At 51.2% G+C, this 27,393-nt stretch overlaps 1 long non-coding RNA gene across 1 annotated transcript; it reads left to right on the top strand.

Moving 5' to 3' along the window:
• On the top strand, nucleotides 1-27,393 carry LOC135286244 (uncharacterized). Its single transcript, XR_010350679.1, has 3 exons — nucleotides 1-134; nucleotides 25,477-25,561; nucleotides 27,029-27,393. It is a non-coding gene; the product is annotated as an uncharacterized LOC135286244 (long non-coding RNA).

The following is a 27,393-nucleotide window of genomic DNA, read 5'->3' as shown; positions in this document are numbered from 1 at the left end:
CCTCTGAGCCATCCATCAGCGAGCACTCTCCTGGATGGGCTGGGGGAGGCAGTTAAAGTGTGCTCCAAATCTGCCGGGGCTCTGCTCCTGAAGGGCTGCACTGCACATTTCGCCACGGACAGACATTAATGAAGGTAATTGAAGATGTTATTAGGGGAATGTGTTTGTTATCAGAGGTTGCTTATGGCATTATTACTCATAGCCACACTTCATTAATATCCATTTTTCATGGCTTTGCTCTGCTGTTCATTGCCTGCCTGACCTTGTGTCACTGGAGGAAATGTCAGAGATAAAGAACCTGTGCTCAGAGCTGTGCCACCCTCCTGCAGGGCCCGTCAGGCTCCAGGAAAAGCCCATTTCCTGAGCTTTTAGAGCTCAGCCAGAAAAGTCACCGACAAACAGCTCCAGGTCGGGAGCAGGGCGTGCAAATGCTCCCTCGGTGTTTGTGCTAATGAATAAGTGATTGCCCCACGTGTAAAACCTCCCCACAAACAAGGAGATATCAGCTGGTGGGAAAGCACGTGGCTCTGTTTGCCTCTAGAATGTAAAAGCGACTCCAGATTTGCTGGTGCACGTTTCACAAGGAAATGTTTTATTGGATTGTTATTGGAGATGTTTAATGATCATGTTTTGTTAGGATCACTGTCAGCTTCCTGCACACAATCACATTTACTGCAGCTTTGGTTTTGATGGCTGTGGCTGAGTCAGAGATTTTCAAATTACAGCAGCCAGAAATAAAATAATTAACTTGAAAATGCTGATTATAATGGCTTCGACACCCAAAAAAGTTGTGGAAAAGCCCTTTCCAGAAAAATCCGGAAAAGCCCTTTCCGGGCCACAATCTGTGTGAGGATTGCAATGAAGGGAATCCATGGAGCATAAAACACTTGGGAAACAAAAACCCTTCACTGGGTGCAATCCCTGCCCATGGAACAAGAGGGTCTCGGAGATCCCTTCCAGCTCAAACCACTCTGAGATCCTGGGATTAAAAGCCTGGATTTGGAGAACAGAAATTCAAGATTCCACTGGGGCAAACTCAGTGCAAGGGGCAGGGTTTCCTAAGGAAACAAAGCAATTGAAACCCAAAGGCACCACAAAGAAATGCAGCTGGGCTGTGCCACCCTGGCCAGCTCAGCCTGGGGACACTGGGGGTGGCAGGGGCACAGCCTGGCTGCAGGGCTCACTGAGACAAGCCCCAGGTCCTCAGCACGATGATTCTCTGGCAGGAACGTGCTAATTTTTAGAATATCGACAGTTTGGTTAAAACGTTAATGATCTTAATTTCCATATTGAGTTTTGTCGCTTTCACTTGTTCAACATGCCAGCACAGAGATCTTGGCACTGGAAATCCATAGCAGGAGTCACAGGCAGAGACTCCCCACTAATGATGACACATTGCTCACAATTGTCTTTTTGGGTTTTGGCTCAGGCCACTCCACTCTGCCGTTCGCCCTTCCAGTCCTGCTGCACCCAGTCCTGGGCTGGTGGATTTTAATATCCCCATTTCCTTCTCATCTGTGTCTCCCCACAGATCACCTGTACAACATTCTGGTTATTCAGCAGCAGGGTCTGCTCAGAAATGATGCTGTGTGTGTTCAGGAGAGAGATAATTCTATAAAATTTAACCGTGTGTCCATTATTGGCAAATCTGTGTTTTCAGTGAACGTCAGTAAAAAAATTATCAATATTAGTTAAGGATCTTGATGTAAGTTCCTGAAAGCCTCCGTTTTCACCTTTAAACACATTTATGGCTGTTATTCTCAGCTGAGATGTGTAAATTCAAGTGTGTTCTCCACCATCCTGGGTAGCAGAGCAGAATCCCAGGAGCACCCTGGAGCAGGGAGGCTGGGTCCTCATTAATGCCCTGCAAAATCAAGGACATTAACATGGAGATCTCACTCAGCCCCACTGTTACTTCGGGGTATTCATCAACTGCTGCTTTATTTAATGTGCTAAGTTGGGATTAATGAACAGCAAGGTTTGATTTACAGAGGCTTTGATTTGTGCCTTCCCTTCCCTTTGCTCCTGCCAGATTCCAGCTCCTGGCTGGGCAGGATGAGTTACTTCCAAATATTCCTTCTTTCTCTCAGGAAACACCTCTGTCCTCTCAGCACAGTCTGGGGTTTCAGTCCCGGTCTGGCTGGTGAATCCTGCATCAGGATTGTTTCCCAGTGGGAAAATGTCTGTTCTTTGCATGGATTCTTTTCCATAATTTTGGTTGTTTCTTTTTTCATTTTTTTTTTTTGGTCTTAATAGAATTCTGCCTTGCGCAAACAGCACCCCCAGACCTGTCCCTTCCCACATCCCATCCTGATCAATGCCTCAGCTCCTCCTGTTTGTTTGAGGGGAGACTGTGCCCATTGGGATGCAGGCAAAGGCATTTCTGAGGGTTTTTTCTCATTTTAATTAGAAGTGATTTCATTTCTTCATCACTCATCTGATGATTGGCTGTACCTGCCCTTTCTTAGAGCCTTTTCTCTTCATTAGTGTTTATGCTTTGTATAACTAAGAAAATAATTAACCGTGCTGGGTTTTATTGGCAGCACTTTGCCAAGATGTTGGTGGGTGTCTGCACTATATCATCATTTGATGGTGTCTCTGCTGCCGTGCAGAAGCAGGAGAAGAAAAATGCCACATAAACAACGGCTCAGACAGAGTTGGAATGATCCAGTAATTTTGATTTATACTTTGCATTCCGTGGAACTGTATTAGCAGTTAAAGTCGATGGGTAAACGATTCCCACACAATCAGAGGCAGAAACACAAAAGAAACTCCCGGGTGAGATTTAGTGCCGGGCACTTTGTTCAGAGCCCGGCTCTGGGGGAGAATTCCAGCCCTGCCTTCACTTCCAGCCACTCACCCCAAGGCAGGGCAGTGCCCGGGCTCTTTGGCAGCTGCTGAAGTGCCAGCCCCTCTTTGGTGTCCCCGGGGCTCTGAGGAGCAGGGAGGGGGCCCTGGGCAGCAGGACAAGGTGCAGCCCCAGCTCCAGGCAGGGCTGGCTGGCTCTGTGGTGTCCAGGAGCTTCAAGGGGTGCTGCTGCCATCCCTTCACTGCAGGGACACGGTGAGGGCTGCGCTGTCCTGGGAGGGCTGCGCTGTCCTGGGAGGGCTGCGCTGTCCTGGGCAGCTGTCCAGTTCAGCACAGCTCATTTAACTGGTGCCCAGTTCAGCACAGCACATTGATCTGGTGTCCAGTTCACAGCACATTTAACTGGTATCCAGAACACAGCACATTGAACTGGTGCCCAGTTCAGCACAGCTCATTTAACTGGTGCCCAGTTCAGCACAGCACACTGAACTGGTGCCCAGCACAGCACATGTAACTGGTGCCCAGTTCAGCACAGCTCATTTAACTGGTGCCCAGTTCAGCACAGCACATTGATCTGGTGCCCAGTTCAGCACAGCTCATTTAACTGGTATCCAGAACACAGCACATTTAACTGGTGCCCAGTTCAGCACAGCACATGTAACTGGTGCCCAGCACAGTACATGTAACTGGTGCCCAGTTCAGCACAGCACATTGAACTGGTGCCCAGCACAGCACATTTAACTGGTGTCCATTTCAGCACAGATCATTTAACTGGTGCCCAGTTTAGCACAGCACATGTAACTGGTGCCCAGTTCACAGCACATTTAACTGTGCCCAGTTCAGCACAGCACACCGAGCCAGCCCAGCCAGGGGGGCACTGCCAGGGATTTGTTTTGCTGTCTTTTAGTTCCAAGCATCCACTTCTCAATGCAGGAGGGTTCAGCAGCTCCAGAGCTGAAGCAGAGTCAATTAAATTTGAGCTAAAATTCCCCGTGCCAGGAGGTCCCGTGGACAGGAACAATTCCCCTGTGCACGGCTCCATCCTGCGACTCTGCTCTGGGGAGAGCAGGAAATTGTGCTCCAGCCAAAATCCCAGCAGATAAGGAAAATGCTTAAGGGATCTGAGCTGCAGTGCTTATAAGGTACTGGAGCATCTCCGAGAGTGTCATTTATTGATGTCTTGCAAGGGAAATGTTGATTCCTTTTTGTAAATTGCATTTTTCATCAAAAGTCACTGAGACTGAAAAATCGCTTGTGACTGACAGGCTCCGTGTGCTCCAGTTTGATGTGAGTGTTTTGGCTGGTGCAGCCAGAGAATAGCCTGGGAATAATTACCCAGCCTAACACGTTCCCTGGGTGACAGACAACATCTTCATTTCACAGGCCAAGTTGTTCCAAGAGACTTTTCCTCCTGACTCTTGTCTCCCTTTTCCCGTGACGGGAATATTTCCCACCTCTCGTTTCTTTGGCAGGACAGGAATGGTTTGGGGCGCCCAGGAGAGCTCCAGCCTCGTGTGTGTGTGAGTTCAGAGCTAAAGCTTCACTCCATCTCCTAAAATTACAGAGCTCAGGGCTGCTGCAAGCAGCTGCCACCTCCCACATCCCAGAGCGAGCTGCTGGGGAAGGAGGGGGCTCGACAGCCAGGTCAGATCCTCAGTTCCCTCTGTGGGACTGCCACTGCCACTAACAGCGAGTGTCTGCGGTGACAGTGACACTCTGGGATGCTCCCAGCCCCTGCTGGCTCCCTTTTCATGCCTGGAAACCACCCAGCTCTGAAAGAAACTCCTTCCTTAGTGAGGTAGAGCCCTTAGGGCCAGGGGACATCCCTGGAACAGTCCCCTACCCACGGGAGCACAGCCAGGGGACATCCCTGGCTCTGCCAAGCCCTGGGCCAGGGTGGTTCCTGTCCCTGCTCCAGCTGGCATGAGGCAAATCTGGAGCTGCTTTTTGGAGCAGCTGGGGAAACGGCAGTGAAATCAGATTTATCCATGCAGGGTCTGGCCTGGGAGCCCCCTGCCCTCCAGGCTGGGATGTGTGATGACCAGAACTTTTGAAAGGCGTCACAGAGCTCGGCCATTGCAGAGGAAGGGTGGCAAGGGGGCCCCGAAGGGAGTGGAGACCAAAACATCCCGATTTAATATGCAGATGGCAGAGTTAAGGCACGAGGTTTGTGTAGCAGAAGAGAATCATGTCCAATATTAAGGGAGTTATTTCTCAGCCTGATTAATTCCCCCATGAAATCAAATGGCTTGGAATGACTTGCTGATCCTTGTTTTGCACAGTTCTATAGAAATTGCAGATGTGGAAAAATTATAAAGTCAAAGAAAAATTTCAGCAATTTTTTTAGGTGAAAAGTTGGGTTACACATGTCCTGCCCCATGGAAATACAATGCTTGGATGGCAGTCGGCTGCTGAGGTTGGAGGGGGGGAGAATAGATTTTAAACCTGGGAAATCTGCGTGAGGGCACCACTGAAAGATGGAATATAAACCCCAGGAGATGCCCACGGAACAGTGGGAATATTTTGGGTGCTATTTGCCAGACCTAAAAGTGAGTGCTCGCAGCAGATTGCCACTTTCTGATGAACAGATTGCCTTCAGTGCATCCTGGGAAAGTCTGGAAGAGTTTCAGCAGAAAATAAGGTAGGCTGAGAAATGGCAGCAGATTCATGAGGTAGAAATAATTAAGGTAAATCCTGGAGCAGTTTGGTTCCCCTTCCTCACTCTGTTTTCAAACAGAATATTCTGCATGATGAATTGTGGAAGTGCAGCACATGCTGGGAGGATTTAACTGTCTCCTCAGATCATAAAGAGAGAGAAAAGGAATCCTGGCCTTGTTGATGGTTTAGGAAAAAACTAAACACAGCATAGGAAGAGAAAGGCTGCACCTTAAAAATTAATTGTTCAAGTACCAGGTCATTGTGGAGTAATGCACCGTGAAATGATGTTATTCTCCAGGAGAATTTCCATAAAGTTTAACACTCCATGACACATCCTTTGGCTACTGAAGTTAGTTAAAAGCAGTAGATAAAAGTGCTCGGGGAGTGCAGGGAGCTGGGGAAGGCTGGGTGGGACCAAGGCCTCAGCAGAGCCATCCCATCCCATCCCATCCCATCCCATCCCATCCCATCCCATCCCATCCCATCCCATCCCATCCCATCCCATCCCATCCCATCCCATCCCATCCCACTGATCCCATCCCATCCCATCCCATCCCATCCCATCCCATCCCATCCCATCCCATCCCATCCCATCCCATCCCATCCCAGACAGGCCCAGAGCTGCAGGAACACCACTCCTGCTGTGTTATTCCTGTTACTCACGTTGGGATAACGAGATTATGGGAATATTTTTTGTCTAAAGAGAAGGGGACAGAAGGCCTTGGCTGGTCAGTGACTGAGGCTCGGAGCAGGGCCATCAGTCTGGGCCTGGCTGCTGTGAGGCCCTGCAAAATTAGAGCTGTGCTCGGGGATTTCTTGGACCCTTCCTTCCATGGTTCAGTGTCACGTGAGGTGGAGGAAATATTTCCCGAGAATGTGTGGCTCTTTGAGAGGTTGGGAGAGAGGCCCAGGGCTGGATGTGTGACGAGGGGCAGGGGGCGAGGACGTGTCTGAGGGGATTGTCCCCTCACGGGGACCCTGCAAACCCCCCCTGCAAGGAGCACTGCTAGAAAAGCATTTGTTTGTTTAGCAAACAGCCCACCAGGCAAGCGTCTGTTTATTTACATGTTTTATCTGTGTGACAAGTGAAGCCTCCTGGAGATTTGGAGGCCTTTTGAATCGGATCTGAAGTGATGATTTTGCTTAAAATAGTCTTGTGGCCTGGCTCTGCAGGCCCTGTGATGCTCCCAGGAATAAACACAAACTCCAAGATTTGCTGGCATGAGTGCCAAGGCCCAGGAGGCTTTTGAGATACAAAATTTTGAGCAGTGAAATGCAAAGGTGACTGGGCAGGGGGCTCTGATGGCCACAGGGAGGAAGGATGCTTGGCCTTGTCCTGGTGGAGAAATAAAATCTGGACAGAGAAAGAACCTGCCTTGTTTTGTAGCGCTAATACATGGACTTCTTGCATTTTTTAAAGAAGTCTTAAATGACTGTGGAGTGGAAGTGCCTGAGGTGATTGACGGGCTTTTTTTGAAAGTTGGGCTTTCAAATTTATTGTGGTGCTCTTGGAAATATTGCCTGTGCAGCTCCAAACCAGAGCAGAGTGCTCCTGAGTACTTCATCCCTCTTTTTTATTTCCTTTTTACTCCCTCAAGCTCTGCAGATGCAGCAGATTTCTGGCAGGAGATGATGGGCCAGAACTATTAACCAGCTTCTAAATGCAAGATTAATTTATAGGCTGGTTTTCTCCATGACACTGCCCAAGCAGGAGATGGGATCCAAGCCCTGGCTGTGCTGCAGAGCCCCCAGGCACACAGGGAGGGTCTCTGGGCACACAGGGAGGGTCCCTGGGCACATGGGGAGGGTCTCTGGGCACTCAGGGAGGGTCTCTGGCACACAGGGAGGGTCCCTGGGCACCCAGGGAGGGTCTCTGGGCACACAGGGAGGGTCCCTGGGCACCCAGGGAGGGTCTCTGGGCACACAGGGAGGGTCTCTGGGCACACAGGCAGGGTCTCTGGGCACACGGGGAGGGTCTCTGGCACACAGGGAGGGTCCCTGGCACATGGGGAGGGTCTCTGGGCACACGGGGAGGGTCCCTGGGCACCCAGGGAGGGTCTCTGGGCACATGGGGAGGGTCTCTGGCACACAGGGAGGGTCCCTGGGCACACAGGGAGGGTCTCTGGGCACATGGGGAGGGTCTCTGGGCACATGGGGAGGGTCTCTGGCAGACAGGGAGGGTCCCTGGCACATGGGGAGGGTCTCTGGCACACAGGGAGGGTCTCTGGGCACTCAGGGAGGGTCCCTGGGCACCCCGGGAGGGTCTCTGGCACCCAGGGAATGTTGTGAGGGCTGCAGGGAAGGGTAGGGGCTGCTGCCCTGCTCCTTGGGCACTCTCCTCATCCTTTCCTCTCGACTGATGGGGATGAATTTGGGTTAAATCCACTGCTCTTTTCCCTCTCTTATCACAGACCCGTTACTGGATCTTCCATGAGCTCAGAAGAGTTTTGGGGCTGAGGGTGCTGAGAGGGAAAGGAGCAATGGGAGGGAAGAGTGGGACAAACCCTTCTGGTCCATTTTGGAATGAATGATTTTCAGAAGCCATCAATTACAGCCCTTAACTGGGGAGCCCAGATTATAAAGAGGAATATAATTAGTGGCAAATGCTGTGAGATATATAAAGACAAATAGGGCACTGGGATGAATGGGGGCTCATAAATTTTATTAAGAACCACATTTGAATGTAATCATTTATTCCTGGGGTCCCTGGAAGTGATTCCAGACTGCAGGTTGTGCACACTGGAGCTGGAGAGAGGTCACCCCCTTTATTAAATCAACTGTAAGAGATTATTGATTCATAAAGAAAAATTGGTGTGTTTTAAGCAGGGAGATAAATGGACTCGGAGCAAAGCTCCCTCCTTGCTCTCAAGTGGCTCTTTCTGGGTTTGCACTGCTTCCCCTCTTGCTGGGAATAAATCATTTCCCCCAGACTCTCCTTTGTCCTGAGGGAAGTTCAGGGCTTGGGTGGAGCTCTGCTGTCAGTGGAACTGCTGTGACCCCTAAATCATGAAAAAAAAAGGGACTTTTGTGTTTCCTTTCAGCTGTGGATCTCAAAACAAGGTGAGTGATACCTGCCCATTTATGAGTGGCAGAACAAAGGTGCAGGGGGATGACAGGAGGTGCTCCTGGAGACCTGGAGGTGCCCAGCAGGACTCCCCTGGAGACCTGGAGGTGCCCAGCAGGACCTCCCTGGAGACCTGGAGGTGCCCAGCAGGACTGTCTGGAGACCCGGAGATGCCCAGCAGGACTCCCTGGAGACCCAGAGATGCCCAGCAGGACTCCCTGCATCCCTGGGCCTGCAGGGACAGCCTGGCTGCCCCGCTGCCTCTGCTCCCAGCCACGAGCACCTGATCATTATTAATGCCCAAAAGGTGACCTATAAGCTCCTCAATAGACTCCGTTTTGAAATCTCCTATTTTCCCCCCAATCCTTCAATCTAATTAGGCTCACATCAGTATATTATTACAGAATGTAATCATTCCTTTCTTCTAATAACATTCATGGATAATTTTATTTCTCATTTTCAGCCTCCTACTCCTGTGGTGTAATTAGTGTCTCTGGCACCTCGTGACGCTCAGAATGAGTTGCAGCTGCTAATTGCTAATTGAAAAATTAGAAACTCAGTTAGAAAAAGGATCTAATTAAAATGAAATTAGATAAAGTCCCTTCAAACTGGTTTCTTCCTCTTTGCTTTCTCCCCCAGTTTTGCGATCACAGAGCCATTAGCACTTGCCAATTACATTTAATTGTTAAACACAAATACATTTCCATTCGACTTCTTACAATAACCTTTTATTAGTGAGAGAAACTCATTTAGCAGGGGGGCTGTGAGGCTCTCCTACCCTAAATTTCAGCAAATCACCTGCTGGTCTTTGCTGGGCAGGGTGAGACTGCCCTGCTCCTGGGGGAAGTGGTGAGAAATCCCTGGATGTGTGAGAGGTCTTTTGGCAAATGCGCTGCCCTGGGCTCTGTGTGACCACCGGGGCATGGCCCTGAGCCCACCAGGGGCTTTCAGAGCCCACCAGGGGCTGTCAGAGCCCACCAGGGGCTTCCTGAGCCCACCAGGGGCTGTCAGAGCCCACCAGGGCATGGCCCTGAACCCACCAGGGGCTGTCAGAGCCCACCAGGGCATGGCCCTGAGCCCACCAGGGGCTGTCAGAGCCCACCAGGGCATGGCCCTGAGCCCACCAGGACATGGCCCTGAGCCCACCAGGGACTTCCTGAGCCGACCAGGGCATGGCCCTGAGCCCACCAGGGTCTTTCAGAGCCCACCAGGGGCTTTCAGAGCCCAGCAGGGTCTTTCAGAGCCCAGTCCTTCCCCCTTGCCCTGCCCTGCTGCTGTGACTAGAACAGAAAACACCTGGGATGGAGGACTTTGGTGGATTCATTCCTCGGTTCCAAAGGAAGGGGTTCCCAATGCCCCTGGTCCTGCCACGAAGGCAAAGGCAGTGTGCAGGCAGGGCAGGAGCCCCATCCCTGGGCATGCTGCCAGGCTGCAGCAGGAGCTGGGTGTGGTGAGATGTGGTGGCAGCAGGAGGGCACCGAGGGCTGGGGGCAGCCTGGCCCTGAGTTCCCTCTCTCAGGGCAGGGCTCACCCTGCTCCTGGCAGCCCTGAGGGGCTTCCCAAGGCTCCTCCTGCTCCTCTAAAAATGCCAAAAGTCCTCCTGGAGAGCTCTGCCAAGGTTACACAGGACTTTGGGATGGAAGAACGGAAATACAGAACAACATCTGGATTTTTATTGCCCTCACACGCAGTTCTCATCTTACAGCTGATGTTTTATACACCCAGCAGTGTTTTACTGCTTATTCTATAACTGGCTGTGATATGCTTATTAAATCATCTAGCATATATAAAATTGCACTTAATTACTCCATTATTGAGCTGCTCCAGCTCCAGGTGGGAGCATAAATAAATCCCAATCATGGTTTTCAGGGTGTAAGGACAGTTCTTAAGGATCAACAGTTATGTGGGCTTAGACGTATTTAATATGTGTATATATCTCATATACATTTATTTATAGCTCATCTATATCACAGAGAGGGTGTCCCATGTCTGTCAGATTTGGAATTCAAACCTCTGGTGTACCCAGTGTGTATTTTATTTTTATCAAAAGGGGTTACTTGGTTTTAGCCTAAATTTAGTGTAAAAATGTCTTTTTGCTCCCACAGGGAAAGTTCTCATTGGCTTCAGTGGAGCTGAGGTTTGTAGCAAAAGAGAAATCAAAGTGGGGAAGGTATCCTGAACTCAAGAGGGAAAAAAAGAAGAAAGGAGCAGAAATGTTACAGTAGACCTTGCTGTGTGAAGCTTTACCTGCCCAGACGTTCAGAGTGAACAATGAAGCAGCAGAGTTTGGCAGCCAGGGCGCTTTGCAGGCGAACTGAGTCCTGCCTTTGCAGGAAATCATCTGCCACAGCAAATATTTGTCACTCTGTGTGTCAGTCACCTGTTCTGAGCACCCTGACCAAAGGAACAAAGCAATCAGGTGCAGCAGGCATTGTGCAAACAGCGGGATTCTCCATTTTCATTTTACAAATAAGCAGACAGAAATCCTCATTTCCTCCCTCCTTTGTTTTTGCTGCATGGACACAAACACATCTCGAGCTCTGTTGTCACATTGCGTTTGCAGGGCTGGAGCTGGGTGATGGTGAGTGGCAGTCGAAAGGGAAGGGGCAGCAGAGGCTGGCCTGGAATAGAATCATGCTGAAAAAGACTTTTCCAAAGCCCTGGGGCTCCTGCTCGAGATGGGGTTTGTGTGGACAGGGGGTGGCATGAGGAGGGCATGATTAGAAAGGACAGATCTTTTGTTAGAGGTTACTGATCCACTGGAAAGGAAGATGAGTTGGGAGAAAAGGGCCTGGAAGGGTTGGATGTGCTGCAGCCCGCTCACACCCACTGATCTTTTCAGCTGTTCTTTGGATTTGATATTCACGTGTTTCCTGCTGGCTCTCATGGGTTGAACTGTGGATTTTGAGTAAATAACCACAGACAGTCACTCCTGGGAGCTGCTGGGCCTTGCTGCCCCAGCTTGCTGTCAGTGGGAGCTCCTGCAGATGTGGTGGTGCTCAGCCAGCTGTGCAGGCTGGGGGTGCACACGGAGATTTCCTGCACACACGTGTTGGGTAAACATTTCCAGTCATCCTAATACATACACAAAGCTAATTATTTCTCCTTAATTGGTGAGGCAAGATTGATTCAACATGGGCTCTTCCCCTACTGAGAAAGCTGTTCAGTTGTGGGCCACTCAAAAAGAAAAACAATTAAAAAATGGAGTGCTGGAGAATGTGCAGGGAAGGGAAAGGAGATGGGGAAGGGTCTGGGGGAGTCAGAGCAATCCTGCCCCATTCCTGCTCCATCTGGATCTGCAATCCTCCTCCATCCAGGAGGGATCTGCAATCCTGCCCCATTCCTGCTCCATCTGGGTCTGCAATCCTCTTCCCATTCCTGCTCCATCCAGGAGGGATCTGCAATCCTGCCCCATTCCTGCTCCATTCAGGAGTGAATTTGCAATCCTGCCCCATTCCTGCTCCATCCAGGGAGAGTTGGGTGAGCTCCCCCCTCACCCAGGGAAAGGTTGGAATTCCAGCCATGGGTGGAAATTCCCATTCCCAAAGACAACATCCCCATGGACTGAGTGTGTGCTGCACACCTGGGAGCCCTGATGGGCAGGGCCTGAGCAGATCTGTTCTGAAAGGTTTGGAAATGTGGATTTCTGTGCCCGAAGCACCACACAGGACTTTCCCCCTCGTGAATAAATAAATAATAAACAGCAGGAGCATATGGGGGAACTCACAGCACTTCTTCTGCGTGAAGCCTGGGAAAAAAAAATTAAAATATCAGAAGATAAAGATGGCAAGGGACCCCTGCAGGGAAAACCTCTTTGTCTAATGACCTTTCTGGGTCTATGATAGCAAATACAATGGCCAGAGCTCATAAATCATAGTTCAGGAAAACATCCTGAGGGCACGCTTTGACACTGTTTGCATATTCAAATGTTAGCCTGCTCATGAAAGAGAGACAAAATGTTTTTTTCTCTCAAAAATGTCAGCACAGGCTGGATTAGAAAAGATAATTCAGAAGTACTCCCAGAGAATAATTACCACTGTCACCTACCTGCAATGTAGTTAATGAATGGGAAGAGAGTGTTTTATTAGAAAAAAAAATTATGATTATTAGAGTAATTAATCAGCTCTGTGATGACAGTTTCCCTGGGAAAATAATCTCCAAAGGCCAAGTGGCTACAGGAGGGCATTTTGTTGATAAAGCACCAGGAGCACAAAACATTCTTGTTCCATTAGATGTGGAAATGCTCACAGGGGTGGAATCACATCCTGCCCTCAGCACTCGGGGAGCTCAGGGGTTCATCCTCTCATTGCTTAAATGCAAGAAAATTTCGTGACCTTCTGCTCTCCCCCCAGAAAAAAAAAAGAAATAGATAGATAAATAAATAGGTAAGCCTTCCTCTGGTGCCTCGTCTCCATCCCACCGTGTCAGCCTCAGCCAGGGAGGCAGCTCAGGATCTCCCTCCTGAGCTCAGCCTGGGCACCAGGGCATGTCTCCACCCTGGGAAGGTGGGAAGGGACCAATGGTGGCCCCAAAGGTGAAGGGACCAATGGATGGCCCCAAAGGTGAAGGGACAAAGGATGGGAAGGGACAAATGATGGCCCCAAAGATGAAGGGACAAAGGATGGCCCCAGAGGTGAAGGGACCCCAGGGGCAGGCAGGGCTCTCTGGGGACACAGAGATCCCCAAACAGGGACGGCCAGAGCCCCTCCTTGGCCGCCGTGGGGGCACAGGGCAGGGGAGAGCTGGGCACAGTTCGTGCCAGGGGCAGCTCAGCACAGCAGGCAGGGCTGTGGGGCTGTGCTCGGGCTCTGCCACAGCCCTGAGCCCTGGCACAGCCCCTGCAGGGCCTGTCTGGGGAGGGACATGCACAGCAGTGACAGTGCCCAGAGCTGGCCCCTGCAGAGGGTTTGTGCAGTGCCAGCAGCTGGGAGAGCTTGTTCTGCTCCGAGCTGCATGGAAATAGAAAGGGGCTCGGGGGCAGGAGCTGCCTGGTGCTGGACTGTGCAGGAGGGGCTGGGGGCTGCCTGAGCCCCTGCCCCTCTGTGCTCCCTGTGATGCCCCCTCCTTCCCCGTGGCTGCACTTTCTGCCTGGCACAGCTTCCATCCCTGCACATCTCATCGATCCCGGGTGCCAGCATGCCCTGAAGGATCAGCCTCTCCCCCTGCTGCTGAGTCCCCATCCCTGGGCTGTCACATCCCCTGTCCCCTCTCAGCCTGGCTCTGCTCCCTCCCTGCCGAGCTCCAGCCTGCCCCCACCAGTGCTCCCAGTCCCTGCTGGAGCTGCACTGGGGGCTGAGGGGGTTGCCAGGGTGTTGCAGCCACCAGAGAAAATCCAGGGCTTGCTGAAGTTCCCCTTCCCCTGTGGCAGCAGCACTTCACCTCCGGGTGAGATTCCCTGCTTGGATGAGCAATCAGGATTTCCCAGGCCAGGAGCAGGTCCCAGAGCTGGCCCTGTGCTCGGGGACCCCTTGGGTTTGCTCTGTGCTGTCCCTGTGCTCGGGGACTCTCGGGTTTGCTCTGTGCTGGCCCTGTGCTCGGGGACCCCTTGGGTTTGCTCTGTGCTGTCCCTGTGCTCGGGGACTCTCGGGTTTGCTCTGTGCTGTCCCTGTGCTCAGGGACCCCTTGGGTTTGCTCTGTGCTGTCCCTGTGCTCGGGGACTCTCGGGTTTGCTCTGTGCTGTCCCTGTGCTCGGGGACTCTCGGGTTTGCTCTGTGCTGTCCCTGTGCTCAGGGACCCCTTGGGTTTGCTCTGTGCTGTCCCTGTGCTCGGGGACCCCTTGGGTTTGCTCTGTGCTGTCCCTGTGCTCGGGGATCTCTCGGGTTTGCTCTGTGCTGTCCCTGTGCTCAGGGACCCCTTGGGTTTGCTCTGTGCTGTCCCTGTGCTCGGGGATCTCTCGGGTTTGCTCTGTGCTGTCCCTGTGCTCGGGGACTCTCGGGTTTGCTCTGTGCTGTCCCTGTGCTCGGGTACTACTCTCGGGTTTGCTCTGTCCCCAGCTGCTCTGTGCCCTCCTCACCCTTCGGGGCTGCTCCTGCCCTGCAGCCCCAGCAGAGAGGGCAGCACCCTGGCTCCAGCATGGATATTCCTTCCAAGTGTGTGTTCACAGCAGACTAACCACTGCCGAGGAAAATGCAGCGCCAAATGCCAAGGGCAGCAGCTCAGAGATACATTATTTACATATTTATTAGAAATTCAGAGCTGTTTGGGAGAGCAAACCACTTCTGACTTCAATTCCAATAAGTAAACGACCCGATGGGCAAATAAAAGCAAAAGAAAACATGCAGTGCCACAGTTTACACAAGCTAATACAGTAAAACAAAATATTCTGAACATGAAACTGTTCTGCAAGATATTAAAAAAAAAAAACCTCACTACCTTTATTCTGCTTCTTGGTTAAGCATTCAGAAAATAGTAACAGTGAAATAATTTAATTATATGTGCTATCAGTTGCCTCCCAGACTAACAGAAAGATAATTAATCCTTGTTTATCTAAACTACACTGGAGTTCAGTTCAGACTGCCCTGCAGCGACGAGCATCACTTCTGCTTCAGCTGAACTTGTGCTGGCCTTTCTTTCACCGATTTTTTTCTTTGCTGGGTAGTTTAAGGGGGAAAAAAATAATGATAGCTGCTGGCTGTCATCTGAGAAGGAGCCCTGTGACTGTGGGAGGGGTGACAGAGCTGGCACGGGGATGGGCAGGGAGGATTCCGTGCCCAGGTCTGTCACAGACTCTGAATTTTCCATTGAAGTCATTCACGTCTCTCTCTCCGTAAATGGCCCAGTGGAAGTGTCCCTGCCCAGGGCAGGGCTTGGAACCAAAACATCTCTAAGGGCCCTTCCAAGGCAGCCACTCATGAAGGTGCAGCTCTCCTGATTTCCCCCGTGACTGGAGGGAGAAAAGCAAACCCTGCCTGCCCCAAATCTGAGGGAGCAGCCCCTGACTCCTCTCCCTCGCTGAGAAAGAACATTCAGCACCAGCAGCAGCAGCCCCAGCAGGCCCAGGGGCTTCCTGCACCCTGCTCCAGTGCTTGCTGAAATATTTCCAGGTAGATCAGGCTGTGAAAGGATCAGGAAGAGGAACAAAGGCTTTGTACAGGCTGTAATAAGTGTAAAAATGTTTGGAGCGTGAGCAGCGCTCAAACCTGTTATTTAGAGTCATCAGATGTCACTTGGGGAGCTCTCAGGAGCAGCCTTTCCATGGGTTCTCTCCTAGGGAAACTCAGGAGAAACTGCCAAATAAAGAGCAGCCCAGGCCCACAGGGCTGCTGAGAGAGGGGAATGCAATAATAATAATAATAATAATAATAATAATAATAATAATAATAATAACAATAACAACAACAATAATAACAATAACAACAACAATAACAGTAACAACAATAATAAAATTATTAATAATAAAAGTAATAATGATAAAATTATTATTAATAATAGTAACAGTAATAATAATAATAATGACAACAACAACAACAACAACAACAACAACAACAACAACAATAATAATAATAATAATAATAATAATAATAATAATAATAATAATAATAATAATAATAATATGGGACTCCCCCAGTGGGGACAGCCCAGCCCCACTCCCAGCAGAGCCCAGGACACCAGAGCTTCCACAGAACAGGCTCCCAAGCCTCTCTCCTGGCAGAGGAGGCACTGAAGTTCATTTAAAAGAAGCACTCGGTGTTGGAGCAGGGCTCTGCTGGGACCTTTTGGGTATTGGGAAAAAATGATTAACAGATGTGCCTTCCCATTTCCCAATATATCTCCTTTGAATTGCAAAGTGGCCTCCTGCTTGTTTTGAAGTACAATATGTCCAACCTTCCAGGCACAGCTTATTGCTAATTTCCTGTGCCACGATGAATCTATGATTTATTTAACGAATTTTCACCCAGCAAATAAACCAACATTTGTTCTACCTGGAGGGCACTTTCCACATATCACAGCACAGCCAGGCATGGCTGCAACAGTTGGCAGGGGAATGGTGGCCAAAGTGATGAACAGGGGGTCTCATTTCAGCCAGGAAAATGGGAAATGGTGGGAGTGTCGCCATGAAACAGCACCTGCCTTCACTGGGCTTCTCCAGGCCAGCACAGCCACCACGGAACCTCACATTTTCAGCTGTATTTTATCATCTACATGCACTCATTTAGAGTGTGGCACCAGATGTTTTCTGTGCCTGAATTCCCAGCCAGAGTTTAATGGCTCGGTGCTGAGGAAAGGCTTGGATGCACCAAAATGACCTTGAACTTCAGCTGGACTTCAGCTTGGAAAGAGCCCCCTAATTCCACCGTTTTATACAGGTTTTGCTCCCTCCCAGGCTTGGAAAGCTCTGTTTCTGTGGCAGGGCTGTTTGTTTGCTCGCTCTCCAATACAGAACACAAGTGTCCAATTTGGGGTTTTGATGGACTTTGAGGTTTTCCTCGTGAAGCAGGGAATGCAAACTTGGCTGGGGTCAGGCAGCAGCTGCCACCCGGGTGGGGACAGTGTCCAGTTCAGAGCCTTTCTGTGTGTCTGGAGCACAGGGGTGTGCACGGCTCCTCCCCTGGATAGGAACAGGAATTTCTGGGGCTGAGGGCTGTGCACAAGGGCAGGATGTGACTCCATCCCAGCACAGCTCAGCTGCTGCATTTGGAGATGTCGCAGTGGGTAATAAAACACATTCCCCATATCCAGAGCTGAAGAAAGAACCTTCCCCCCAAACAAACACAATGCAAGGGAATTTCCTTGGGTTTTATCAGCTTGGGATTATTGAAGTGACAAGTCTTTGGGTTATTAAAGTGCTCTTCAGGCAGTGTGGGGGATCAGAAAAGCTCTGAGGGCAGAGCTCAGGCCCCAGTGGGTGCCTCACTTCCACAACAAACAAATGCATTCCTCTGCCTCCTCTCCCTCCTGTGCCAGGCAGCCTGAAGGCTCCTGGTGGTGGCTGCTGAATGAGACTGAAGAACCAGAACTCCCCTCCCTGCCCAGGGAATAAAGAGCAGCTGAGCAAGGAAAAACCCCAGACGTTGCTGTTTACAGAATTGGGTTTTTTCCCTTTGCATCATATTTGAAAGGTATAAAATATTTAGCTTAGGCAAATGTAGTCAGATTGTAATAGACTGCTCCAGCTCGCGGGGAAGGGGCTGATGTTTGCTCTGTGCTGTGTAAACAGCTGGCACAGAAAGGCAGCGAGCACAGAGCCTGTGCTCTGCCCCCCGTCCTCCCAGGCAGCAGGAGAGGCTTTGGAGCAGGGCAGCTGGGTGCTGGAGGGCACAGAGGGTGCCAGGGTCTGTCTGTGCCCATGGGGATCAGCCACTCCCAGCTAAAGGCACATTTTGTGTGCCAGTCCCTCCTGAGGAGGCAGGGAACCTCCCTGTGGGCTCCCCAGGCCAGGCTGGGCAGGGCTGGAGCAGCCTGGCACAGTGGCAGTGTCCCTGCCGGGGGGGGATTGAAGGACCCTTCCCACCCCAGCCATGCCATGGCTCCCTGATGGTGGAGGAGCTGCAGTGGCACTGTGGGAGGTGGCAGTGGCTCCTTGCTGTCCCCACGGACGTGTCCTGCAGCAGGAGGGCTCATGGCCTGCCCTGCTGTGGGACGTGGCTCTGTCCTCCCAAAGCCAGGAGTGAAATTCCCCACCCAGAGCTGAGCAGCTCCTTGCTGCTGGCACCTCTCTCCTGCTGCTGCTGGGTGCCTGAGCTCGGCTCCCAGAGCCTCTAGTCCCGCGGGGTTCCTTGAGAAGGAGCTGGAATTCCACCAAGGGATCCCGAAGCACCAGGGGCTGCTTGCAGGAATCTTGTCTGCTGTCCCAGCCACTCACACTGACACACATCACAGCTCCAGCTAAGCCTGCTGTTAGGAAAACACTCAATAACATTTGTGAGGAATTATTTTTTCCCAAGGACACCTTTCATTTCAGTCTCCAAGGGAGCTGGGAATAAATTGTTCCTCACCATCAGCAGCTGACCCTCTGCTTGTTTAAAATGTGGGCGTCTTCAGAACAAAAAACACCATTTGCTAAATGAAGCAAAACATCATAATAGGTTTAATGATGTAGATTTATCTCCTAACAGTTGTTTTGAGATCACAACAAATCATTAAAATCATTAACTCTCCAAGCTAAATTAGATTACAGATCTTGGAGAATGTCTGGCCAGTGCATTTGCAAACAGAGCCTCTTCCTGCCTGCGCCAGTCATTAATTCTGCTCAGATTCCCCCACAAACAATGAACCAATTCAGCAGAGTCCAAGTCAGATTGAACAAAAAAAGCCAACGTCTTTGTGTGTGCCTGCATGTTTTGTTTCTTCCTCCAGCCTGTTTCCAGCAGCACAAACATTCCCCTGGTGTGTCTGAGCCCTGGGTCCGTCTGTCCTGTGCCACAGCAAGGGGAGCTCCTGGTGCCCAGCTGGGCAGGGACTGCCACCCCCGGGGTGTCCAGGGCCAGGCTGGGTGAGGCTGGGACAGAGGGAAGGGATGGGATGGGATGGGATTGGATTGGGATGGATGGGATGGGATGGGATGGGATGGGATGGGATGGGATGGGATGGGATGGGATGGGATGGGCTTTCAGGCCCCTTCCAACCCAACCCATCTCTGGTCCTGCTTCAGTTCCCTTCCCCAGGACCTGGCCCGTCCCCTGCAGGACCTGGAATGCTGCTTTGGAGGTGTACCTGCACAGGAAAAGCGTTTCTGGGGTTTTTCTTCTGACTCCTCCTCCTTTCCAATTGAGTTTTGTCTCTCCTCCCACTTCCAAGGAGGATCCAGCTGTTAAAGGCAGTGTTGGCATCCCAAAAGAAGGAATAACTGGAATTATTATTTCTGCTCATGGCTGGCTGCTCTTGCCCAGTCCTGAGGAGGCTCCTGTGAACACCAGGGCCACGTCAGGCTGGGCTCATGGAGAGGGCAATGAGAGCAAGTTCTGGCCCCAGCCAGCTCTGGGCCCAGCTCAGGATTCCGTTTGCAGCTGCAGCTGTGCAGAGCTGGCCCAGCTGTGACCCTGAGGTGCCATCCCTGCAGGGTGAGCAGCTCCTAGGGGCTCCAGCTCGGCTCCCCAGCCCCACCTCAGCAGGGCTCTTTGTTTCTCAAACCCCAAACCAGGGGAAGTTGCCTCCAGCGTTTTGTCGGAGCTGGAGGGGGAGCAGTCTAGCTCTTGACATCTTGGCAGGGCTTCTCAAAGCCCATATGCCAGATTCAGAGAAACAGTTCACATTAATTTTAAATGGAAATCTTAGACCTTTGCTAGGCAACTACAGCTCTCATTGCAATTCTCCCCACAATTTACTCCAAATAGGCTTGACAATGGCACGCTAAATTCTGAGTGCTTCAGCAAAACAGAATCACACCCTTTGGAGTGTGCAGCCTTCCTCATTCCATTTGTCTGGTGGCAATTAAAATAAGCGTGAAATGTGCTTGGGCATGCCTTGGTCTCATGCACATTTTAAATATTAACTCCAAGTCTTCGTTCCTATTATTTAGTAATAATGTTTATTATTGATAGGGCTGGAGTACCTGGGGGCCAATCTTTCATTATTCACTCCAAGCATACATCAGAAACAGTTCTTCCCTCACAGCATTGCTGATCTAATTGAAGGCTCACATAGGTTAATGGGTACCTTAATGGTGTTTATTTCATATAGAGAATAGCCTGTACTTCAATCCCTCTGTTCACACTCTGGAGCAAGCAGCAGCTCTCACTCTCTGCCTTTTATTTCCCCTTGTGCCGTGGTTTCCATTTTGCCTGGTGGAAACCACGCTGGAAAAGCAAAGGGTGGGAGGGTTTGGAAAGCTGTGCCCACTGAGGAACAGCTGGCTCCTGGCTGCTCTGCCAGCTCCCACCCTCTCTGAAATCCCAAACATCTCCAAAACCCCGAGTGGCTGCCCTGGCAGCCTCTTCCCCAGCTCCACAGGATGCTGTGAGGCAGGAGCTGACTCATTGTCAGGGCTCTGTGAGGGTCTAAATTCCCAAAGCACACAGAACTGTGTCCTGCAGGCAGGTCCTGCAGTGACCATCCTTCCCCTCCTCCTGCCACGGGTGCTGGCTGGGCACGGCAGGGGCTGTGAGTAACTCACAAACACCTTACAACAGGCACAGAGCAGGCACAGCCCGGCCAGGGAAGGTTTGCTGCTGGCCCAGGGCTGCCCCAGGCACAGGGGACATCCCTCCCGGGCTGTGCTGCCCGTGGCACCAGCAGGGACAGTCACACAGGGACAGTCACACCTAGGACAGTGACACAGGGACAGTCACACAGGGACAGTCACACAGGGACAGTGACACAGAGACAGTCACAGCAGGGACAGTCACAAAGGGACAGTCACACAGGGACAGTGACACAGGGACAGTGACACCTGGGACAGTCACACAGGGACAGTCACACAGGGACAGTGACACAGGGACAGTCACAAAGGGACAGTGACACAGGGACAGTGACACAGGGACAGTGACACCTGGGACAGTCACACAGGGACAGTCACAGCAGGGACGGTGACACAGGGACACCTTCCCCTGTCCCAGGTGTCCCCAGCCCTGCCCAGCCTGGCCCTGGGCACTGCCAGGGCCCAGGGGCAGCCCCAGCTGCTCAGGAATTCCCTCCCCGCCTCCTCACCTCCCAGGGAGGATTTCTTCCCCCCAGTGTGCCCTCCTTTGGCTGGGAGCCCTTGTCCCCTGGAATGGGTGATGAGAACGGGGCCAAAGGGGACAGGGCAGGGACAGCTGAGGCAGGCCAGCAGCAGGGAGGAGGGGAGGGTGCTGAGAGCTCCTCACAGGGCTCTGAGCGAAGGCAATCACCCAAAATCCTGTCTCTCAACCCGAGGCATTAAAATAAGGAAGGAGTCATTCTGCGAATCCCCTGCACTCGCTGTGGGCTCAGCTAGCCCTGCTAAATTTGGACAGACAGCATTGCTATTCAGAGCAATTGAACTTTTACAGACTCCATTTGAGATTCCAGGCCTTTTAAAGCATGTGGTAAAATTCCCTTTTGCTTCACTGAGGCTTCACTCTCTGCTTTTATCTCTTTTACAGAATTTTGCCATAAAGGGCTGGAGATAATTGCAAAGTCATTCAGCGTGGTCCTTCCTTGCGTTCCTCCCTCCAGCCCAGCACTGTGGTGTGCTGGGGAAGGTTTAAACGGGATATTGGGCAGGAATTGTGCCCTGGCAGGGTGGGCAGCCCTGGCACAGGTGCCCAGAGCAGCTGAGGCTGCCCCTGGATCCCTGGCAGTGCCCAGGCCAGGCTGGGCAGGGCTGGGAGCACCTGGGACAGTGAAGGTATGGGATGGGGGATGAGCTGATTTTTAAGGTTCCTCCCAACCCAAAGCAATCCATGATTGTCCCTCTCTCCTATTCCATTTCCTCCTCACCAGCACAGCTTTCCCAGCTGCTCAGGGCTGGCTCGAGCCCTGCACTCCCTGGATCTGCTGCAGGGACGTTCCCCTGTGCCCCAGAGCTGCTCGGGAGGGGAGCAGCACCCCCAGAGCCGGGCTGGGCTGGACCTGCTGCTCCAGCCTGGGATGGTGGCACAGCCTCAGCTTCCCTCTCTCCTGAGCCAGGAGCTGCCAGAAAGCAAAAGCTCACTGGAAAAAATGCAGATTTTCTGCCGTTTGTGAAAATTAACTCCCCTAATTAACTTACACGTATAAAAGCACTTCGGATGAAGACATGAAGTTGATTATCTAGAAAATTGCTACCTTGGTACACTCCCTAATGCCACCTCTAAATATGCCAGGGATGAAACGGCTCCTGTGGCGTTGTTGTGGCACTGCAATCACACTCGCTGATGGAAGGCACCATTTCCCTTTTGGGCTGAATTTAACCTTTCATTTCAGCCCCAGGTGGCAGCTGAGGCTGCTCCAGCCCTTCAGACAGAGCCCACCTCTGAAAATCCCCTCTCTGAAATGAGCCCCCAGCCCTGGGAGCTGCCCAGGCTGCAGAGACCAGGCTGACAGGGGAGCAGGGCTGAGCCAGGGTCAGCAGCAGCTCCTGGAGATCCTGGTGCAGATGCTGGAGGCATTTCAGGAGCCTGAGGAGCTGCTGCCTCCCCCCTGACAGCATCTTCCGGCTGGCCTTGCAGAAAAATGGGAATATCTCAAGGAATAAATGGAATATCTGAGCCAGCAAGGCCCAGGCAGCAGCAGCGCTTCAGATGGTGCAAGGAAATTTATATCTCATAAAACAGAGCTGTGTGAGGAGACAGGGCTCATGCACTGCTTCAGGGAGCAAAGGAAAGCAGCCCAAATTCAGCCCCTGATCTCCTGGTCACACCTTGCCAGTGTGCTGTGGCTGCAGGGCCAGAGCTGGGCAGAGCTCAGTTAAACAGAAAGGCAGATTTAGGCTTTCATTTGATCTGTGATTATTGGAGAAGCAGGGAGAGAGGGGGAGATGGGCCAGGTCCAGTTCTGATCCCTTTAAAATGAAGACTTGATTAACAGCACAATTGCTTTTGACTTTAATGAATACAGGGATTGCAAACTGTTTGCAGAAGGGCTCTCACTTCATTTAACTTTCACTAGAGGATATCTGTCTGTCTGTCCCCACAAAAATAAAAGAGTTCCAGACAGAACTGATTTCTGAGCAGAGCTGTCACCACACAAAATGTCCTGATGTGGTTCCAGAACAGAATGGATGAATTTCAGGCCTCTGAATTTCTTGGATACCCCAGCCTGTATTAATTGCTGTCTGTTAAGAATTGCAGTATTTCAACCCCTCCATTAGCAAACTTCAAGATGTTTTATTATTATTATTTGGCAATTAGCTGCTGCAATTATCTCTCTAAACACTGCTTGAATGGGTTCCCTGTGCTTCTCTCACACCCAGGGAGGCAGAGTGAGGGATCCTTCCCAAAACCTCCCTGCTCCTCTCTGCTGGCAGCTCTCCTGTGGCCAGAGGGGCAAATTCCCCTCGTGTTGTGGCTGCTCCAAGGCTGGCTCTGGATGATTCCTTTTGTTTTCCCATTCCTCAGGAACCCAAGAGAGCCTGTGAGGTTCAGCACTGCTGCTGTGCTCAGCTCAGCCAGGGAGATCAGCTCTGCAAGGCTGGGTGGGCAAGGAAAGCACTTCCCTGTCCTCACCAGGACACAGAGAAATGAGGTGACAGGGACAGTTCCACTGGGAGGGCCCTGTGATGGGAGCTGTGTGCTGGGAACGCTGCACAGGGAGCTCTGGGGCAACCTGGCCATGCCCTGGGCCACCCTGGCCATGCCCTGGGTCACCCTGGCCATGCCCTGGGTCACCCTGGCCATGCCTTGGGCCACCCTGGCCATGCCCTGGGCCACCCTGGCCATGCCCTGGGTCACCCTGGCTGTGCTCTGGGTCACCCTGGCCAGACCTGGGGCCACCCTGGACATGCCTTGGGTCACCCTGGCCATGCCCTGGGCTGGCTCTGTGTTCAGGTGACCCCAAATGCAGCCACAGCCCCAAATTCCCCTCCCAGCAGCAAACAGCAGAGAGCCACAGCCCCAGGCTGCCTCTGATGACTCCCCACATCCCATATCCATATCCCACATCCCATATCCATATCCCACATCCCATATCCCATATCCATATCCATATCCCACATCCCATATCCCATATCCATATCCATATCCACATCCCATATCCAAATCCCACATCCCATAACCATATCCCACATCCCATATCCATATCCCATATCCCACATCCCACATCCCACATCCCATATCCATATCCCCACATTCCTCAGCAGTTTCTGTTTCCTGCCCATCACTTTTCCCTCCCCATCCCAGCAGAGAACTTCTTCTTCCCCCTCCCTGCTGCCCTGAGCTGCAGGCACGGAGTTCTGCCCTGAGGGGAGATGGGAAATTATTTCATCTCTTTTTGTCCCAGCCTGGTAAAGAGCCACCCTCACCAAACACATCCATCCCCAACTATTTCTCTTTTTTTTTCAGTTCTGCACTGGGTGAATTTCCAACTCTGTGCTGTCAGCGCAGCCCCAAGTGCCTCAGCACATCTGCCTGCTCTCCATATTTTCAATCCTCCCTGATACTCATTCTTTATCACTAAATATTCTGCTATCAAGACTCCAGCACTTGATCTCACTCCAGGGTTTGAGAGTGCTGGTACACCGAGTTCCTTTGTGTGAGATGAGACACTTAACCTTTCCAAAGAGAAGAGCTGCTTTTAATCATTCCTCCTGATTTGCACACACAGAGCATGAAGCCTAAACCCTACAAACATTCCAGGCTTTTTCTGGAGTGTTGTTTTTTGGTTTTTCCCCCTCCTCCAGCATTTCCAGGCCATTTATTTCCATCCAAAGTTTCAAACTGGGGTTTTTGCTGCTGCCCTCTGAGCTGCACCAGCAGCAGTGCCCAATCCATCAGCAGAGCTCTGCAACCTGCTCCAAATTAAAGAAATCATGGCAAAACCTCTCCCTTTGGATGGGCTGTGTGGAGGGGGGTGGGGGGAGAGCAATTTGTTTAATGGATTTTATTGATTTACAGATTAAAACCCTCCGGGGGTTAGAGCGGTGAGACCCTTTCTCCCGCCGCAAAATCACAATCACTTCCAGGCTCTTTGTGGAAATTCAGAAATTAAATGGAGCTCAATCCTGGGCACTGTCAGCTGAAAACAGAGAGGTCCTTGAGGGACCTTTCCAGGGCTTTACAAGCCTTCCTGGGAAGTTTTTTATCCCTGATATCCAATGTAAACCTCCCTGGGCCAAGGCGAGTCCTTTTCCTCCTATCCTGCCACTTGTCCATGTCCTCTGCCCCCTTTGATCCCAGGACTGGGGCTGGGATGCTGCTCCCTGATCCCTCCTTGTTCCAGAGGACAGGGTGGGAGGGCTGGAAGTTGCCCTGCACACAAATTTAGCTGTCACAGCCAGGGGCTGTGCATCAGACCCTCCCGTGCTCCTGGAAAATGGGGATAATTGCAGCAGCGCTGTGACATTCATGGCTGGAGAGCTGTGCACATGTGTAAAATGCAGAGAAGGGTTATTATGTGTCTTATTTACACAGGAGAGGATTCCCAAAAGGGGAGAAAAAGCCACATGAATGCCTTGCTTGGATTTCTACCGAGCTGATTCCACTCAGCACATTCCAGGTGAGCAGCAGTAACAGGACGAGGTCCAGCAGTAACAGGACGAGATCCAGCAGTAAAAACCCCCTGCCTGGAAAAGCCCAGACTAAAGGGACAAAGCAATCGATGATTTCCTTTCTTCAGAGCCCCTTGCAGCTCCTTCCTTGGTGTGAGATCAGAGCCCTGCCCTGCAGCCAGGGGGAGGCTGGAGGAGGCAGCTTGGGCAGGAGATGAGAGGAAGGGCTGGCTTTGCCTTGGTGCTGCTGCGTTCCCTGTGTGGCATCACGGGCTGCCACCACCTGTCCCCAGCTTTGCTCCCTCCTTTCTGAGCCAGCACTAAAACCTGCAGCACAAGGGCTGGTAGTTCACAGCTCCTTCCCTTTCCAGGCAGAGGCTCCTCGGTGTTTCAGTGGGCACAGGGATGCCACCTCTGCTCTTTAATAATACCCGAATAATACCATTTAAAAGGAATTTAAAGTGCTTGAGAAGGGCATCAGTTATAGTTATAGTTCTATATTTAAATATATTTTATACTATATATATTTATATATTTGTGTATATTTATATTTATACATTTTAATATCTATATCTATATTTACACATACTTATATTTATATATTTATATATTTGTATATTTATAGATTTATAGATCTATATCCATATTTTATATATTTATATTTATATTTATATTTATATTTATATTTATATTTATATTTATATTTATATTTATATTTATATTTATATTTAATTCAGGGCTAACTTTATCACCTCCTCATACATTACGCATCAAACACTAAAGAACAACCAGGATTTGTCCTTTTCAGCTGTCCTGCAGAGCTCGGGACCAGCAGCTCCGGGTGAGCTGGTGCTGCTGAACTCTCAGGTGTTTGCTGAGGAGCAGGAGCAGGGGTGCAGCCAGCAGGAGCAGTTTTATTGCCTGCAGCCGGAGCCAGCACTTCACCTGCACAGTTTGCATCCCAATAAATTTTTCATCTTGGGTTTATCTTCGGTAGGAGCGCGGTCTGGGAGAGGTGAAGCTGCCTCTCCGAAGGGCTGCATGTTTTTTTAAACAGAGGCACTTTAAGCTGTTAGTCAGGAAAGATGAATTTTAGATCTGTCTTTGCTGCTGACCTACAGCAGCTGCTTCCTCTCATCTGTGAGATCCAGCTCTGCACTCCCAAAATCCCAGTGAGCTGAGGCTCCTCTGCCCCGTGAGGATTTGTCTCAAACCCTGCAGGGGAAGGGAGGGGAAGGGTGAATCCATCCCTGCAGGTGTCCTTACCTCGCCAGGCCCCTCTGAGACTGCCCCCACGGTTTGTTTGTCTGAATAAACCCGCAGGGCACAGTCTGCCAGAATAATCTGGCTTTCCTCTGCTCCTGGAGCAGGTTTGAGGGCTTTGGTCTGACTGGGCCAGAGAAAACCCTCTTTGCCTCGCCGTGCGCCCAGACTGATCCCACAGGGCACACACAGATATTTGTTTTCTGCTGCAGGGGAAGGATTTCTCCAGATCCAGGGCAGCATGGAGCCTCCGGAGCCCCAGGCAGAGACTGAGCCTGGCTTAGCCCTGGGGTGCCCCAGGCAGGGTCACTGCTGCCTGGAGCTGCCACTGATGGAGTGAAACACCTCAGAGCTGAGCACAGGAATGGCAGCACTGCAACCTGATTAATTCAGGCTCTAACCAGGCCCAGGGCAGCGCTGAGCACGGAGGGATTGCAGAGCCAGCCCCCGGGGTCTGCTGGAGCCGTGTACTGAGCAGCGATCGCTGAATCCTCCAGATGTCTTCCTCACACTTGGAATGCACCTCCTCCCCTCCTCCTGCTCGGAACCAGATCTGTGCTTACACATCTCATTTACA

Source organism: Passer domesticus, chromosome 25 (assembly GCF_036417665.1).
Source record: "Passer domesticus isolate bPasDom1 chromosome 25, bPasDom1.hap1, whole genome shotgun sequence".
NCBI lineage: Eukaryota > Metazoa > Chordata > Aves > Passeriformes > Passeridae > Passer > Passer domesticus.
The sequence above is the reverse complement of the archived record's forward strand: the minus strand, read 5'-3'. Positions and strand labels throughout refer to the sequence as shown.